At 39.8% G+C, this 17867-nt stretch overlaps 1 protein-coding gene across 6 annotated transcripts in view; it reads right to left on the reverse strand.

The window, feature by feature from the left end:
- LOC105480615 (unc-51 like kinase 4) overlaps nt 1-17867 on the reverse strand; it is a 682911-nt gene that overhangs the window by 21981 nt on the left and 643063 nt on the right. The window lies entirely within an intron of this gene.

The following is a 17867-nucleotide window of genomic DNA, read 5'->3' on the forward strand; positions in this document are numbered from 1 at the left end:
ACACAGAGAGATTCTGGCAGACTACCCTTAAATGCCTCACACTCGGCCGGGCATGGTGGCTTACACGTGTAATCCCAGCACTTTGGGAGGCCGAGGCAGGCAGATCATTTGTGGTCGGGAGTTTGAGACCAGTCTGGCCAACATGACAAAACCCCATCTCTGCTAAAAATACAAAAATTAGCTGGGCATGGTGGTGTGCACCTGTAGTTCCAGCTACTCGGGAGGCTGAGGCAGGAGAATTGCTTGAACCCGGGAGGCGGAGGCTGCAGTGAGCTGAGATTGCACCAGTGCACTTCAGCCTGAGTGACAGAGCAAGACTTCGTCTCCAAAAAAATAAATAAATAAAAATAAAAAAGCCCCACACTCCACCATCTTCCCAGAAAGTAAAGACACAGCTCTTCAGATGAAGGCTTTCCACACGGCTGCTACAGGACCAGCAAGGAGCAGCCTTCAGATGCAGCTCCCAATGGTCAGCCCTCAGCTGCTCCCTGGACCAAGTGCTCACTGGCCACACTGACCCAACCAACTCAGAAGACAGACTGCTGTCTAACTGCCTAACTGGCACACACTTGTCGCCAGGTAGTTCTTTTCCCTATATGACCCACTTGAGTGAGAATTTGAAACAAGCTTTATTACACACCTCTGCAATTAGCTCCGCATGAGTTTTAGAACATATCAGGATTCTGACAAAAAGATGTGTGATGAGCAGGACTATTTTGTATTTAGGGTATAAATCACTCACAAGTATCCCCTGTAAATGGATAATTCCATCCATCCCCACTAACTTCACTACTAATTTCAATGCAAATCCACGAAAGGAATAAGGTTCCCAGCTGGTAGGAATGTGACACATCACTCAGCATGTCCTTTTACAGGAAATCCTAGAAGCAGAGACCTGGCCTAGGGTAGATAAATGAGTTTCAGGAATTGATGGTCCCGTATAATAGCACAGTCTTCCAACATCTGGATGAGGTGGCAGAATGCAGCATGATCCAAAGGCTCCCTTAATTGAGGATATTAGGAGGCTACAGTCCATTTCACCCCATTACAAAATGGTGTCATGAGTCAGATGCTACTATGATGAGATACTTTGGTTCATGATAACGAAACATGAGTTAAGCTCATAAGGATTCTAAAGTTGTTTTAATGAAATACAATGTATAAAGATGCAAATTTATGAAAAGCAAATTATTATATAGATTATCTACATAAGAGAAGGACCTTCATAGCATCCCTATAAACAGTACAATCTCAATAGTACAAACTTAAAGTTATCCAAATTGTAAACATTTGGTTTTACCATTTCTTATAAAGTTAAATTACCTAATAAAGAGAAGTGTACAATAAAGTAGTTGCACATGACTAATTAAAGAGGTGCTGGGGGAAATCCTTAACTCTTTGGAGACTCATCTTTTTGCTACCCTTAGCACTCTGGATGACTGTACCTCTGGTTTGAAGGTGCCATGAAAATACTATCATCAGTATGAACTGATATGTGTGAAAATTATAAATTAGACTGTTTTCTATATAAGTTGGAATATATATGTATCATATTAGGATAAATACATGCACACACAACACAAACAGACATATACAGCCTAAGATAAGGATGAGCAAAGCTGTTAAAGTTGGAGGTCATGATATTACTCAGAGAAGAAAAGCAATCTGTCATATGAAATAAAAACTACCTGCTCAAACACGAGGCCCAGAGTCCAGAGAAAAGAGGTGGTGATGTGTCACAGTCAGGTGGGGGAGGATACAAACCCCTAACCAGGAGAGTCTGAGTGCTGGGGCTGGACAGTCACGCTAAGTACTCAATTCATCATTCCCAACCCAGCTGGGGAGCTGTGACCTTGAAGCAAGTCCCTGACTGGCTTCATGTATGTCCACAACTGTCCACTCTTCTCCCCATGGGCCCCAAAGAGTTGTCTTGCACATTTGTGGGATCTTGGTCCTTAGAGTCAGGAAGCAGAGGCAAATATCTTAAGCCCTTTTCCTGTTTTCTCCATCCCTTTTTTAGTTTTTGTTGTTTTTCTCTGAGTATACAAGCAACAGGGAAGGAATTACCATTTTAAAGTTCAACCTTCTGGATCCAAGGTAGCCTCAGAGGCACATCCTATTAGTAAATGGTAATGGTAAGAGCTAACAAGTATTGAGTGCTTACTGTATGCCAGGTACAGTTCTGGAAATTTAGAAATGAATTAGCTCATTTAAGCTTCTGTTAAATACTACTAATGTCCTCATTTTATATGAGGAGATTGTAGCAGAAAGGTTAAGTTTCTAAAGAAATTATTAAAAACCTTACATGGAGTAATTAAAAGTCAAATCCCATAAAATGACAAAGTCTGAGAGTAGAGTACATTTTTTTACTTCTATTTATTCATTCGTTCACTGGCAAAAATTATTACAATAACTTTTTTCCTAAATATAACCATCTTTCTAAACTATTTCTTTAAAGATAAACTATTTATATTGTATATTGTTTTTACCTAGTTGTTGCAGGGCTTGTAAAACTGTGTTTTCTATATTTTTCTATGTCCTTTTTCTATGTCTTTCTCACATTCTACTCTGTGTTAAGATACTAATTTTTAACAGGTTTACTGAAGTTTAACTGACATAAACTATACAATTTGCTAAGTTTGAATATACGTATACAATTGTGAAACCAACACCACATCAAGCCAGTGAATATATCCACCATTCCTCATGCCCATTTGTAATCCTTCCCTTCTTCTCCCCACACCCAACTCCACCTTGTAGGTACCCACTGATTCCCTTTCTGTCGTCATATGCTACTTTGCATATCCTAAAACTTTATATAAATGGAATTATACCATATATATTCTTCTTTGGCTTCTTTCATAAACCTAATTATTTTGAGATTTATCCACATTATAGCATGTATCAATAATTCTTTTTTTTTTTTTTTTGAGACAAAGTTTCACTCTGTCGTGCAGGCTGGAGTATAGTGGCATGATCTTAGCTCACTGCAACCTCTACCTCCTGGATTCAAGCAATTCTTGTGCCTCAGCCTTCCTCTGAGTAGCTAGGATTACAGGCGCTTGCCACCACACTCAGCTAAGTTTTGTATTTTAGTAGAGACGGGGTTTCACCATGTTGGTCAGGCAGGTCTCAAACTCCTGACCTCAGGTGATCTACCTGCCTCGGCCTCCCAAAGTGCTGGGATTACAGGCATGAGCCACTGGGTCCGGCCTACTTCATTCATTTTTATTGCTGAGTAGTACTCTATTGTATGGATACCTCACAGTTTGTTTGTCTGATCACCTACTGATTGACATATGGATTGTTTCCAGATTTGGGCTATTACAAATAAGGCTACTATGAACCCTCATGGTTTATATTGAGAACATCATGGCTATGTAGTTACCATTTCTGATGCTTCTCATTCCTTTGTGCAGATCCAGATTTTTTATTTTTTACTTTTTTATTTTACTTTTTGAGATGAAGTCTCCCTTTGTTGCCCAGGCTGGAGTGCAGTGGCATGATCTCGGCTCACTGCAACCTCTGCCTCCCAGGTTCAAGTGATTCTTGTGCCTAAGCCTCCGAAGTAGCTGGAATTGCAGGCATGCGCCACGACACCCAGCTAACTTTTGTATTTTTAGTAGAGATGGGGTTTCGCCATGTTGGCCAGGCTGGTCTCGAACAACTGATCTCAAGTGATCCACCCGCCTTGGCCTCCCAAAGTGCTGGGATTACAGGCATAAGCCACTGTGCCTGGCCCCCGATTTTAATTTGGTATCATTTTCCTTCTGCCTGAAGGGCTTTTTGTAGTACCAGTCTGCTGGTAATAAATTATTTTACCTTTTGTATACCTGAAACTGTCTTTTGTTGCGAAATTTTGTTTTGCTGGAAATAGAATTCTAGGTTGACAGTTCTTTTTTTCCTTTCAATAAAGACGGTGCTTCCTTGTATTCTCACTTGCATTGTTTATAAGAATGTGCCATTAATGCTTTCCTCTTCTGCATGTAATGCTTCCTTTTCCTCTGGCTGCTTTAAAGATTTTCTCTTTACTACTGGTTTTATGCAATTTGATTGTGATATGCCTTGGTGTATTTTTCTTTATGTCTAGTGCTTGAGGTTCATTGAGTATATTGGATCTATGGGTTTATAGTTTTCATGAAATTTAGAAAAATTTCAAGCATTATTCCTTCAAATACATTTGCTACTCTCTTCTATCCTCCCTTTCCCATTGACTCCAATCACACGTTAGGCCACTTAAAGTTATCCAACAGTTATCTTTGTTTATTTCTGTGTTTCATTTTGGATAGCTTCTATATGTTCAAACTTAGTAATTTTTCTTCTGCAATGTCTAATCTACTGTTAATGCCATCCCATGTATTTTTCCTCAGATATTATAGTTTTCATTTCTAAAAGTTTTCCTTAGGTCTTTTTTCATATCTTCCATGTCTCTGGCTAAAATTTTTGAACATATGGAATAGAGTTGTAACTTTTAATATCCTTGCCTGCCCATTCTAATGTCTGTGTCACTTCTGGATTGGCTTTGATAGACTGTATTTTTCTGCCTCTTTGCGTGTCTTATAATCTTTGATTATAAAATTATAAAAGTTTATAACATAAAATTTACCTTGTTGGGTACTTGCTATTTTTGTATTCCTAAAAATATTATTGACCTTTGCTTTGAAATACAACTGATTAATAGATTTTGTTTTTTTGAGGTCTTGCTTTTCTGATTTGCTAGGCAAGTCTGAAGTAGTGCTCAATCTAGGGCAAATTATTTCCCTTGTTGAGACAAGACCCTTCTGTGTATTCTACCCTATGCCCCAGGAACTATAAGGTTTTCTAGTTTGCCTGGTGGGAATGGGCATTATTCCTGGCCCTGTACCAGCATGGGGCATTGTTCCCTTTAATCCCTTTGGATGGCTCTTTTCCTGACCTCACATACAGGTGCTGATCAGTACTGCTGAAATACTCAAGGAAAACCATTCATACATTTCCAGGGTTCCTCTCCAGTACTGTGTACTATTGTACACCAGTTGTCTTGGTCCCTCTGGACTCAGCTCTGTCTCCTGAACTTGGAATTGATTGGGCCCTACCTCAGTTCCTCTCTCTTATAGTTTAGATATGATTTGTTTGGTCTCATCAAATCTCATGTTGAAATTTGATCGTTAGAGTGGGGGTATGGGGAGGTGGGCCTAGCGGGAGGTGTTTGGGTAATGAATGGAGTGGATCGCTCATGAATGGCTTGGGGCTATTCTAGCAGTAGTGAGTTCTTGCTTTTGCAAGACTAAATTAGTTCTCACCAGAATAGACTGGTTCCTGTGAAAGTGGGTTGTTATAAAGCCCCTCAGATTTCCCTCTCTTCACATATGTCTGCTTCCTCCTTGACCTTCTATACCATGTTGTGATGCAGCACAAAAGCCCTCACCAGAAGCCAGGCCATGTCCTTGAACTATCTTAGCCTGCAAAACCGTGGGCCAAAAAAACCTCTTTTCTTTATAAATTACCCAGTCTCAGATATTTTTTCTTACAGTAACACAAAACAAACTAAGACACCCTCCATATGCTGTGGCCTGTAAACTCTCAAGGCAGTAAGCTGAGGCAATCATAGGACTCACCTGTTTTGTGGGCCATCTCTCAGAGGTCACTATCTTTCACAGCCTGGTGTCCAGTGTCTCGAAAGCCATTGTTTTATGTATTTTTTTCCTTTTCTTTTGGCTGTTTCAAGGCAGGAGGGTAAATCTGGGCCCTATGACTCCATCTTGACCACATACAGAAATTCTCATGTATTAATTTGTGATGCGTACATGTCCAAAATGTATCTAACCATTTCTCTGTTGTTGGATACCTGCGATATTTCCAGGTTTCATTTTTGTGCATGTGCATTGGTTTGCCATATATTTTAAGGCTGCAGAGTAGCACAGACAGCCACTAATAATTGTTCCCTAATAATTCTGTGTGGGAACGTCTGAGATGTTTGTGCTGTGCGCTGCCCACTTAATTGGCTCTGATATACATCATTTCAGTCACAGTGGTAATGTTTTCTCTCAAAAAACACAAATTCATCAACTTTTAAAAAAGGTCCAGGGACCGACTCATGGACTTAAAGATGAGTGGCAACTACAGAACCTTAAATTATTCATAAGACTATTTTGTCACAGATGTAGCCCAATTATTGTAGGCCTTGGCCTAGAATACATGGTTATAACTATATTGAACCAGAATAAAATTTTGGTGGGCTTGATTTACCAGTTCCCTTAGATTTCTGATACGCCAAACAACCAAAGCAGTCAATTCTACTCTATGGAGCTGTGTTCCAATTTGATATTGCTCCAATTTGCTGGCATTTCTCTGAGTCTCATATATCTCATGGACTCAAGTACCAAAGCCTTCTATTTATATGGTGGCAGGGAACATAAAAGGTTATGAGAAAAGATGCCGCCATGACAGCTACCCAACTCTGCTAAGCCTTTGGATGCAGTGCACTGTGTACTAATGACTCTATGTGGGAATGCCTGAGACATCTGTGCTCTACACTGCCCACTAAACTGGCTCAGAGGCTAACATTCCAATGGGGCCAAAGTACAGTGAACTGGGTTGTCCCACAATCCTCATGAGAAAGACACAGGCAATCTTGCACAGCCTGTGGTGCTTGGCAAACACCCTAAAAGAAGTGACTTATCTATTACTTCCCATAAAGAATGTTAGGACAGTGACAAAGCAGAGTTACTCATGTGTCATTGCTACTTGGACTTTGGGGATCCTCTGGGTCAGTGATCCATTGCTATAGAGGAGGCCCAGAAGTTCTCTTTACCTTCTGCCAAGTTAGAAACAATTTGCTGGTTGCAAAGAACAGTTCTACAGCCCTTTGTTAAGGGTTACAGTAGAGCATTGGTATGGGTTTTGCTTTTGAAAGTATTTGTCTTATTTGACCTGATATTTAGGTGATTTTGAGGCAAACCATTAAGTACACAGAAACAAAACATTAGATCAAAAGATCAAACTTAAAAAGAATGCCTACAAGATCAAAGCCTCTGTTCATCCTCTCTTACTGCAGGAGTGTCTAGCAGAGGGAGAAAACATTTCTTTTGAGAAATACCCTTTTCAAAGAAAGATTAGAATCCAGCTTTAAGAGAATGGCCAAAGGGTGGGGAGAGAGGGGGTGGGAAGAAATCAGTAATGGCATTCAGAGCAAACTTTTTCAGCTACCAGTCCTGACAAGTTGGCATATCCGTCAGATGTCTGAATGCTCATGACAGAACAGTCCAGCTGCTGGTGAACTTACTTAGAATCTTTCTAACATTTCCAGAGTTCAAGGGACACCCTCTGCCCAAGAAATGTGCAGCTCTGCCATTCCCTCCAACTAAGATTGACCCAGCTGCTGCTGCCATCAGCCTCCCAGGCAGAACAGGTGGTTAATGATCTATCCTCATTGGGCATGGGCTTTCTCTATGGCTGTATTAAAGAAGGAATATCAACACAGAATGGGACATCCATGATGCAGAAAGGATGAAGAATTAGCTCCTTTGCCAGCTAATTCCAGGATTCCACAATGACAGAATAGGTAACAGACATGACTACTGCTGATCCCCAGGAGTATGGCTTAGCATCTCAGAAGAGAAAATGAGTTAGAGAATATGTGTCTATGAACATCAGACATCTGCCAAGAAATGGCTCATCTCAAACTGTGATGGTTTCAATGCACTGACTAGTTAGTTCTTTCATTCTCCTATAGTTATCTGATGATAGTAAATATGGAACACATTTGGTACCCTTACCCCAACTCCAATTTAACAAAAGACTCCTTTATTCAGAGCTCTGAGGAATCTCTGTCTTCTGGTTACCTTTCGAGACCTTCGAGCTTCCCTCCAGGGCAAACCTTTCACTTCAGATCTTGAAAATCTGTGTTCTCAATGTGTCCCATGACTCAAAGTTTTGGGCTCTTCCTTATTCCTTGGACCAGCCAGGTGAAAGCTCCAGCCCTTGCACCCTTCACTTGGCTAGGAGGGGAGGTCAGAGGATAAAAACAGGTGATAGAAAAAGAATAAAAGCTCAAGACAGATTGACTGAAAGGAAAACCTCAGAGCTCAAATAGCTCTTTGTCTTCAGTCTTTTTAACCAAAGTATATGACAGGAATGTAATACATAAAAATCACATTCTGCAAGGAAACAACTAATTATGAACAGAACAAAAAAGGAAACAAGAAATTGGGAAAATAATTGTAACATTGATCACAAAGGGCTTGGGTGTTTTCCTAGTAAAGAACTCCTGCAAATCAGTAAGTGTAAGGTCAACCCAAAGAAACTGGGCAAAACATGAAAAGACAGTGAACTACATGAAAGACATTCACCTGACTTTTAGATAGGAATTTGTGCTTAATTTCACAGTAACATACAAATTAAAACAATGCAAGATTAACCAAGAAAAGAAGACAGAAAATCCCAATAACCTCACTAAGAAACAAAATGGGAGATATTACAACTGACACAACTGAAATACAAAAGGCTACTATGAACACCTTTACACACATAAACTAGAAAACCTAGAAGAGATGGATAAATTCCTGGAAAAATACAACCCTCCTAAATCAGGAAGAACTAGATACCCTGAACAGACCAATAACAAGCAGCGAGACTGAAATGGTAATTTAAAAATTACCACCAAAAAATGTCCAGGACCAGATGGAGTCACAGCAGACTTCTACCAGACATTCAAAGAAGAATTGGTACCAATCCTTTTGACACTATTCCACAAGATAGCAAAAGAAGGAACCCTCTCTAATTCATTCTATGAAGCCAGCATCACCCTAATACCAAAACCAGGAAAGGACATAACCAAAAAAGAAAACTACAGACCAATATCCCTGATAAACATAAATGCTAAAATCCTTAACAAAATACTAGATAACTGAATCCAACAACGTATCAAAAAGATAATCCACCATGATCAAGTGGGTTTCATATGAGGGATGGAGGGAGGTTTAACATATGCAAGTCAATAAATGTCAAATACCACATAACAGAATTAAAAACAAAAATCACATGATCATCTCAATAGATGCAGAAAAAGCATTTAACAAAATGCAGCATCCCTTTATGATTAAAACTCAGCAAAATCGGCATAAAAGGGACATACCTCAATGTAATAAAAGCCATCTATGACAAGCCCACAGGTAACATAATACTGAATGGGGAAAAGTTGAAAGCATTTCCTCTGAGAACTGGAACAAGGCAAGGACGCCCACTCTCACCACTCCTCTTCAACATAGTACTGAAATAAAGGGCATCCAAATTGGTAAACAGGAAGTCAAACTGTCACTGTTTGCTGACGATATCATCATTTACCTCAAAAACCCTAGGGGTTTTTGCTTCCAAGATGGCCAAATAGAACAGCTCCGCTCTGCAGCTCCCAGCGAGATTGATGCAGAAGATGGCTGATTTCTCCATTTCCAACTGAGGTACCTGGTTCATCTCACTGGGACTGGTTGGACAGTGGGTGCAGCCCATGGAGAGTGAGCCAAAGCAGGGCAGGGTGCTGCCTCACCTGGGAAGCGCAAGGGGTCGGGGGATTTTCCTTTCCTACCCAAGGGAAGCCGTAACAGTCTGCGCCTGGAAAAACAGGACACTCTCGCCCAAATACTGTGCTTTTCCCACAGTTTTAGCAACCAGCAGACCAGGAGCTTCCCTCCCGTGCCTGGCTCGGTGGGTCCCATGACCACAGAACCTAGCACACTGCTAGTGCAGCAGTCTGAGATCGACCTTGAGGCTGCAGCCCTGTGGGGGAGGGGCGTTCGTCATTGCTGAGGCTTGAGTAGGTAAACAAAGGGGCCAGGAAGTGTGAACTGGGTGGAGCCCACCACAGCTCAGCAAGACCTACTGCCTCTATAGATTCCACCTCTGTGGGCAGGGCATAGCTGAACAAAAGGCAGCAGACAACTTCCGTAGACTTAAAGGTCCCTGTCTGACAGCTCTGAAGAGAACAGTGCTTCTCCCAGCACAGCGTTCGAGCTCTGAGAATGGACAGACTGCCTCCTCAAGTGGGTCCCTGACCCCTGTGCAGCCTCACTGGGAGACACCTCCCAGTAGGGGCCGACAGACACCTCACACAGGCGGGTGCCCCTCTGGGACGAAGTTTCCATAGGAAGGATCAAGTGGCAATATTTACTGTTCTGCAGCCTCCACTGGTGATACCTAGGCAAACAGGATCTGGTGTGGACCTCCAACAAACCCCAACAGACCTGCAGCTGAGGGGCCTGACTGTTAGAAGGAAAACTAACCAACGGAAAAAAATAGCATCAACATCAACAAAAAGGACATCCACACCAAAACCCCATCTGTAGGTCATCAACCTCAAAAACCAAAGATAGATAAAACCACAAAGATAGGGAGAAACCAGAGCAGAAAAACTGAAAATTCCAAAAACCAGAGCACCTCTTCTCATCCAAAGGATGGCAGCCCCTTGCCAGCAGTGGAAAAAAACTGGATAGAGAATGAGTTTGACGAGTTGACAGAAGTAGGCTTCAGAAGGTTGGTAATAACAAACTTCTCCGAGCTAAAGGAGCATGTTCTAACCCATTGCAAGGAAGCTAAAAACCTTGAAAAAAGGTTAGATGAATGGCTAACTGGAATAAACAACGTAGAGAAGAACATAAATGACCTGATGGAGCTGAAAACCACGACATAAGAACTTCATGATGCATGCATGAGTTTCAATAGCCAATTCAATCAAGTGGAAGAAAGGATATCAGTGATTGAAGATCAAATTAATGAAATAAAGCATGAAGAAAAGATTAGAGAAAAAAAACTAAAAAAAAAAAAAAAAAATGAACAAAGCCTCCAAGAAATATGGGACTATGTGAAAAGACCAAATTTACATTTGATTGATGTACCTGAAAGTGATGGGGAGAATTGGAACCAAGTTAGAAAACACTTTTCAGGATATTATCCAGTAGAATTTCCCCAACCTAGCAAGGCAGGCCAACATTCAAATTCAGGAAATACAGAGAACACCACAAAGATACTCCTCAAGAAGAGCAACCCCAAGACACATAATCGTCAGATTCACCAAGGTTGAAATGAAGGAAAAAATGTTAAGCGCAGCCAGAGAGAAAGGTCGGGTTACCCACAAAGGGAAGCCCATCAGACTAGTAATGGATCTCTTGGCAGAAACCCTATAAGCCAGAAGAGAGTGGGGGCCAATATTCAACATTCTTAAAGAAAAGAATTTTCAATCCAGAAATTCATATCCAGCCAAACTAAGCTTCATAAGTGAAGGAGAAATAAAATCCTTTAGAGACAAGCAAATGCTGAGACGTTCTATCACCACCAGGCTACACATAACAATGTTAACCTTAAATGTAAATGGCTAAATGCCCCAATTAAAAGACACAGACTGGCAAATAGGATAAAGAATCAAGACACATCAGTGTGCTTTATTCAGGAGACCCATCTCACGTGCAGAGACATACATAGGCTCAAAATAAAGGGATGGAGGAAGATCTACCAAGCAAATGGAAAGCAAAAAAAAGCAGGGGTTGCAATCCTAGTCTCTGATAAAACAGACTTTAAACCAATAAAGATCAAGAGACAAAGAAAGGCATTGCATAATGGTAAAAGGATCAATGCAACAAGAAGAGCTAACTATCCTAAATGTATATGCACCCAATACAGAAGCACCCAGATTCATAAAGCAAGTCCTTAGAGATCTACAAAGAGACTTAGACTCCCACACAACGATAATGGGAGACTTTAATACCACACTGTCAATATTAGACAGATCAATGAGACAGAAGGTTAACAAGGATATCCAGGAGTTGAACTCAGCTCTGCACCAAGTGGACGTAATAGACATCTACAGAACTCTCCACCACAAATCAACAGAATATACATTCTTCTCAGCACCACATCACACTTATTCTAAAACTGACCACATAATTGGAAGTAAAGCACTCCTCAGCAAATGTAAAAGAACAGAAATTACAATAAACTGTCTCTCAGACCACAGTGCAATCAAATTAGAACTCAAGATTAAGAAACTCACTCAAAACCACACAACTACATGGAAACTGAACAACCTACTCCCAAATGACTACTGGGTACGTAACGAAATGAAGGCAGAAATAAAGATGTTCTTTGAAACCAATGAGAACAAAGCCACAAAGTACCAGAATCTCACGGACACATTTAAAGCAGTGTGTAGAGGGAAATTTATAGCACTGAATGCCCACAAGAGAAAGCAGGAGAAATCTAAAATTGACACCCTAACATCACAATTAAAAGAACTAGAGAAGCAAGAGCACACAAATTCAAAAGCTAGCAGGAGGCAAGAAATAACTAAGATCAGAGCAGAACTGAAGGAGATAGAGACACAAAGAACCCTTCAAAAAATCAATGAATCCAGGAGCTGTTTTTTTGAAAAGATCAACAAAATAGACAGACTGCTAGCAAGACTAATAAAGAAGAAAAGAGAGAAAAATCAAATAGATGCAATAAAAAATGATAAAGGGGATATCACCACCGATCCCACAGAAATACAAACTACCATCAGAGAATACATAAACACCTCTATGCAAATAAACTAAAAAATCTAGAAGAAATGGATAAATTCCTGAACACATACACCCTCCCAAGACTAAACCAGGAAGAAGTTGAATCCCTGAACAGACCAATAACAGGTTCTGAAATTGAGGCAATAATAGCCTACCAAACAAAACAAGTCCAGGACCAGATGGATTCACAGCCAAATTCTACCAGTGGTATATAGAGAGGAGCCGGTACCATTCCTTCTGAAACTATTCCAATCAATAGAAAAAGAGGGAATCCTCCCTAACTCATTTTATGAGGCCAGCATCATCCTGATACCAAAGCCTGGCAGAGACACAACAAAAAAAGAAAAATTTGGACCAATATCCCCGATGAACATCAGAAAGCTTATCCACCACGATCAATTCGACTTCATCCCTGGGATGCAAGGCTGGTTCAACATATGCAAATCAATAAACGTAGTCCATCACATAAACAGAACCAACAAGAAAAACCACATGATTATCTTAGTAGATGCAGAAAAGCCCTTTGACAAAATTCAACAGCCTTCATGCTAAAAACTCTCAGTAAACTAGGTAGTGATGGAACATATCTCAAAATAGTAAGAGCTATTTATGACAAACCCACAGCCAATATCATACTGAATGGGCAAAAACTGGAAGCACTCCCTTTGAAAACTGGCACAAGACAAGGATGCCCTCTCTCCCCACTCCTATTCAATATAGTGTTGAAAGTTCTGGCCAGGGCAATCAGGCAAGAGAAAGAAATAAAGGGTATTCAATTAGGAAAAGAGGAAGTCAAATTGTCCTGTTTGCAGATGACATGATTGTATATTTAGAAAACCCCATCACCTCAACCCAAAATCTCCTTAAGCTGATAAGCAACTTCAGCAGTCTCAGGATACAAAATCTATGTGCAAAAATCACAAGCATTCCTATACACCAATAACAGACAAACAGACAGCCAAATCATGAGTGAACTCCCATTCACAATTGCTACAAATAGAACAAAATACCTAGGAATACAACTTACAAGGGATGTCAAGGACCTCTTCAAGGAAAACTACAAACCACTGCTCAACAAAATAAAAGAGGACACAAACAAATGAAAGAACATTCCATCTTCATGGATAGGAAGAATCAATATTGTGAAAATGGCCATACTGCCCAAGGTAATTTCTAGATTCAATGTCATCCCCATCAAGCTAACAATGACTTTCACAAAATTGGAAAAAACTACTTTAAAGTTCATATGGAACCAAAAAAGAGCCCGCATTGCCAAGATACTCCTAGGTAAAAAGCACAAAGCTGGAGGCATCACGCTACCTGACTTCAAACTATACTACAAGGCTACAGTAACCAAAACAGCATGGTACTGGTATCAAAACAGAGATATAAACCACTGGAACAGAACAGAGCCCTCAGAAATACCACCACACATCTACAACCATCTGATCTTTGACAAACCTGACAGAAACAAGAAATGGGGAAAGGATTCCCTATTTAATAAATGGTGCTGGGAAAACTAGCTAGTCATATGTAGAAAGCTGAAACTGGATCCCTTCCTTACACCTCATACAAAAATTAACTCAAGATGGATTAAAGACTTAAATGTAAGAACTAAAACCATAAAAACCCTTGAAGAAAACCTAGGCAATACCTTTCAGAACATAGGCATGGGCAAAGATTTCATGACTAAAACACCAAAAGCAATGGCAACAAAAGCCAAAATTGACAAATGCTGTCTAATTAAAGAGCTTCTGCACAGCAAAAGAAACTATCCTCAGAGTGAACGGGCATCCTACAGAATGCGAGAAAATTTTTGCAATCTATCTATCTGACAAAGGGCTAATACCCAGAATCTACAAAGAACTTAAATTTACAAGAAAAAACCAACAACCCCATCAAAAAGTGGGCAAAGGATATGAACAGACACTTCTCAAAAGAAGACATTTATGCAGCCAGCAGACACATGAAAAAATGCTCATTATCACTGGTCATCAGAGAAATGCGAATCAAAACCACAATGAAATACCATCTCATGCCAGTTAGAATGGTGATCATTAAAAAGTCAGGAAGCAACAGATGCTGGAGAGGATGTGGAGAAATAGGAGTGCTTTTACACTGTTGATGGGAGTGTAAATTAATCAACCATTGTGGAAGACAGCGTGGTGATTCCTCAAGGATCTAGAACTAGAAATACCCAGCTATCCCATTACTGGGTATATACCCAAAGGATTATAAATCATGCTACTATAACGACACATGCACACATATGTTTATTGCCTCAATATTCACAATAGAAAAGACTTGGAACCAACCCAAATGTCCATCAGTGATAGACTGGATTAAGAAAATGTGGTACATATACATCATGGAATATTATGCAGCCATAAAAAAGGATGAGTTCATGTCCTTTGTAGGGACATGGATGAAGTTGGAAATCATCACTCTCAACAAACTATCACAAGGACAAAACCAAATACCGCATGTTCTCACTCATAGGTGGGAACTGAACAATGAGAACACATGGACACAGGGCAAGGAACATCACAACCAGGGCCTGTTGTGGGGTAGGGGGCTTGACGAAGGATAGCATTAGGAGAAATACCTAATTTAAATGACAAGTTGATGGGTGCAGCGAACCAACATGGCACATGTATACCTATGTAACAAACCTACACGTTGTGCACATGTACCCTAGAACAAACAAACAAACAAAACAAACCCTAAAGACTCATCCAGAAAGTTCCCTGAACCGATAAAAAAAAAATTTAGCAAAGTTTCTGGATATAAGAAATACAAAAATCATTAGCTCTTCTATACACCAACAGTGACCAAGCGGAGAATCAAAACAAGAACTCAATCCCTTTTACAATAGCGGCAAAAACAAAACAAAACAAAACAAAACAAAACAACAAAAAACAAACCTTAAGAATATACCTAACCAAGGAGCCAAAAAGACCTCTAAAAGGAAAACTACAAAACACTGCTGAAAGAAATCACAGATGACACAAACAAATGGAAACACATCCCATGGTCATGGATGGTGAGAATCCATCCATATGTCAATTTCACAATATTGTGAAAATGACCATACTGCCAAAAGCAAGCTACAAATTCAATGCAATTCTCATCAAAATACCACCATAATTCTTCACAAAATTAGAAAAAACAATTCTAAAATTCATATGGAAACAAACAAGAGCCCGCATAGACAAAGCAAGATTAAGCAAGAAGAACAAATCTGGAAGCATCACACTATCTGATTTCACACTATCCTATAAGGCCATAGTCACCAAAACAGCATGGTACTGGCATAAAAATAGACACATAGACCAATGGAACAGAATAGAGAACCCAGAAATAAACCCAATTACTTGCAGCCAACTGATCTTCAACAAAGCAAACAAAAACATAAAGAGGAGAAAGGATACCCTTTTCAACAAATGGTGCTGGGATTACTGGCTAGCTGCAGGTAAGAGAATGAAACTGGGTCCTCATCTCTCATCTTATATAAAAATCAACTCAAGATAGATTAAGAACTTAAACCTAAGACCTGAAACTATAAAAATTCTAGAAGATAACATTAGAAAAAACCCTTTTAGACATTGACTTAGGCAAGGATTTCATGACCAAGAACCCAAAAGCAAATCCAGTAAGAGCAAAGATAAGTAGCTGGGACTTAACTAAACTAAAGAGCTTTTGAATGGCAAAAGGAATGGTGTGCAGAGTAAACAGAAAATTCAGAGTGGGAGAAAATCTTCAAAACCTATACATCTGATAAAGGACCAAATATCCAGAATCTACAACATGCTCAAACAAATCAGTAGGAAAAAAAGAAACAATCCCATAAAAAGTGGGCTAAGGACATGAATAGACAATTCTCAAAAGAAGATACACAAATGGCCAACAAACATGAAAAAAAAGTTCAACATCACTAATGATCAGGGAAATGCAAATGAAAACCACAATGCAATACCACCTTACTCCTGCAAGAATGGCCATAATCAAAAAATCAAAAAACAGTAGATGTTGGCATAGATGGAGTGATCAGGCATTTCTACCCTGCTAGTGGGAATGTAAACTAGCAGAGCCACTACGGAAAACAATGTGGAGATTCCTTAAAGAACTAAAAGTAGAACTACCATTTGATCCAGCAATCCCTACTACTGGGTATCTACCTAGAGGGAAAGAAGTCATTATATGAAAAAGATACTTGCACATGCATGTTTATAGAAGCACAATTTGCAACTGCAAAATCGTGGAACCAACCCAAATGCCCATCAATCAATGAGTGGACAAAGAAACTGTGGTGTGTGTATGTATGTGTATGTATGTGTGTATATATATATATATGATGGAATACTACTCAGCCATAAAAAGGAATGAATTAATGGCATTTGCAGCGACCTGGATGAGATTGGAGACTATTATTCTAAGTGAAGAAACTCAGGAAGGGAAAAGCAAACACTGTATATTCTCACTGATACATGGGAGCTAAGCTATGAGGACACAAAGGCATAAGAATGATACAATGGACTTTGGGGACTTGGGGAGAAGGGTGAAGAGGGAGGCGAGTGATAAAAGACTACAAATAGGGTGCGGTGTATACTGCGAGTGATGAGTGCACCAAACTCTCACAAGTCACCACAAAAGAACTTACTAATGTAACTAAATACCACCTGTACCCCAATAACCTATGGAAAAACTAAAAACAAACCAATGGCAAAATACCACTTTTACCTAGTTGATGAGCAAAGATAAAACAACTGAGGAGGATGTGGGAAAGAAAACAAGTTGCAATATGCATAGTAGCTGCTATTTGTGTGAAGCGGGGAGGAGAATGAATAACTTTCTCGCATATGCATTAAGCATCTCTAGGGTAGTATACAAGAAAAGATAATAAAGGCTATCTCTAGGGAGGAGAATTTGGTGGCTAGAGACAGGATCGGATGAGATAGTGTTTATTTTATATTCTTTTTATTGATTGAAATTTGAACCAGAGAGTGCCTTAAAACTTTCATCAATATCTAGAGAAAGAATATCTTTTGGGGACCTCATTTTGATGCACATGCTAATAGGCCAGGCTGAATGAGGGGCTCTTTGTATCTTCAGAAATTGATATATAACAATTTCCTTTAATATTATTATGGTGCTTTCTGGTTAGTTTACGAACGTCTTTCATACATTACCTTCTTGAATCTTTGTAATCATCCTCTGAGATGGGCATTGTTTTAATCTCTATTTTTCAGAGGGAGTGAATGGGGCTGAGAGAGACAGCTATTTTTGGCCAGAGAGTAAAGTTCCAGAGCCAGGATTTGGCATTAAGTTAACCTGGTAGCT

Source organism: Macaca nemestrina, chromosome 2 (assembly GCF_043159975.1).
Source record: "Macaca nemestrina isolate mMacNem1 chromosome 2, mMacNem.hap1, whole genome shotgun sequence".
Taxonomy (NCBI): domain Eukaryota; kingdom Metazoa; phylum Chordata; class Mammalia; order Primates; family Cercopithecidae; genus Macaca; species Macaca nemestrina.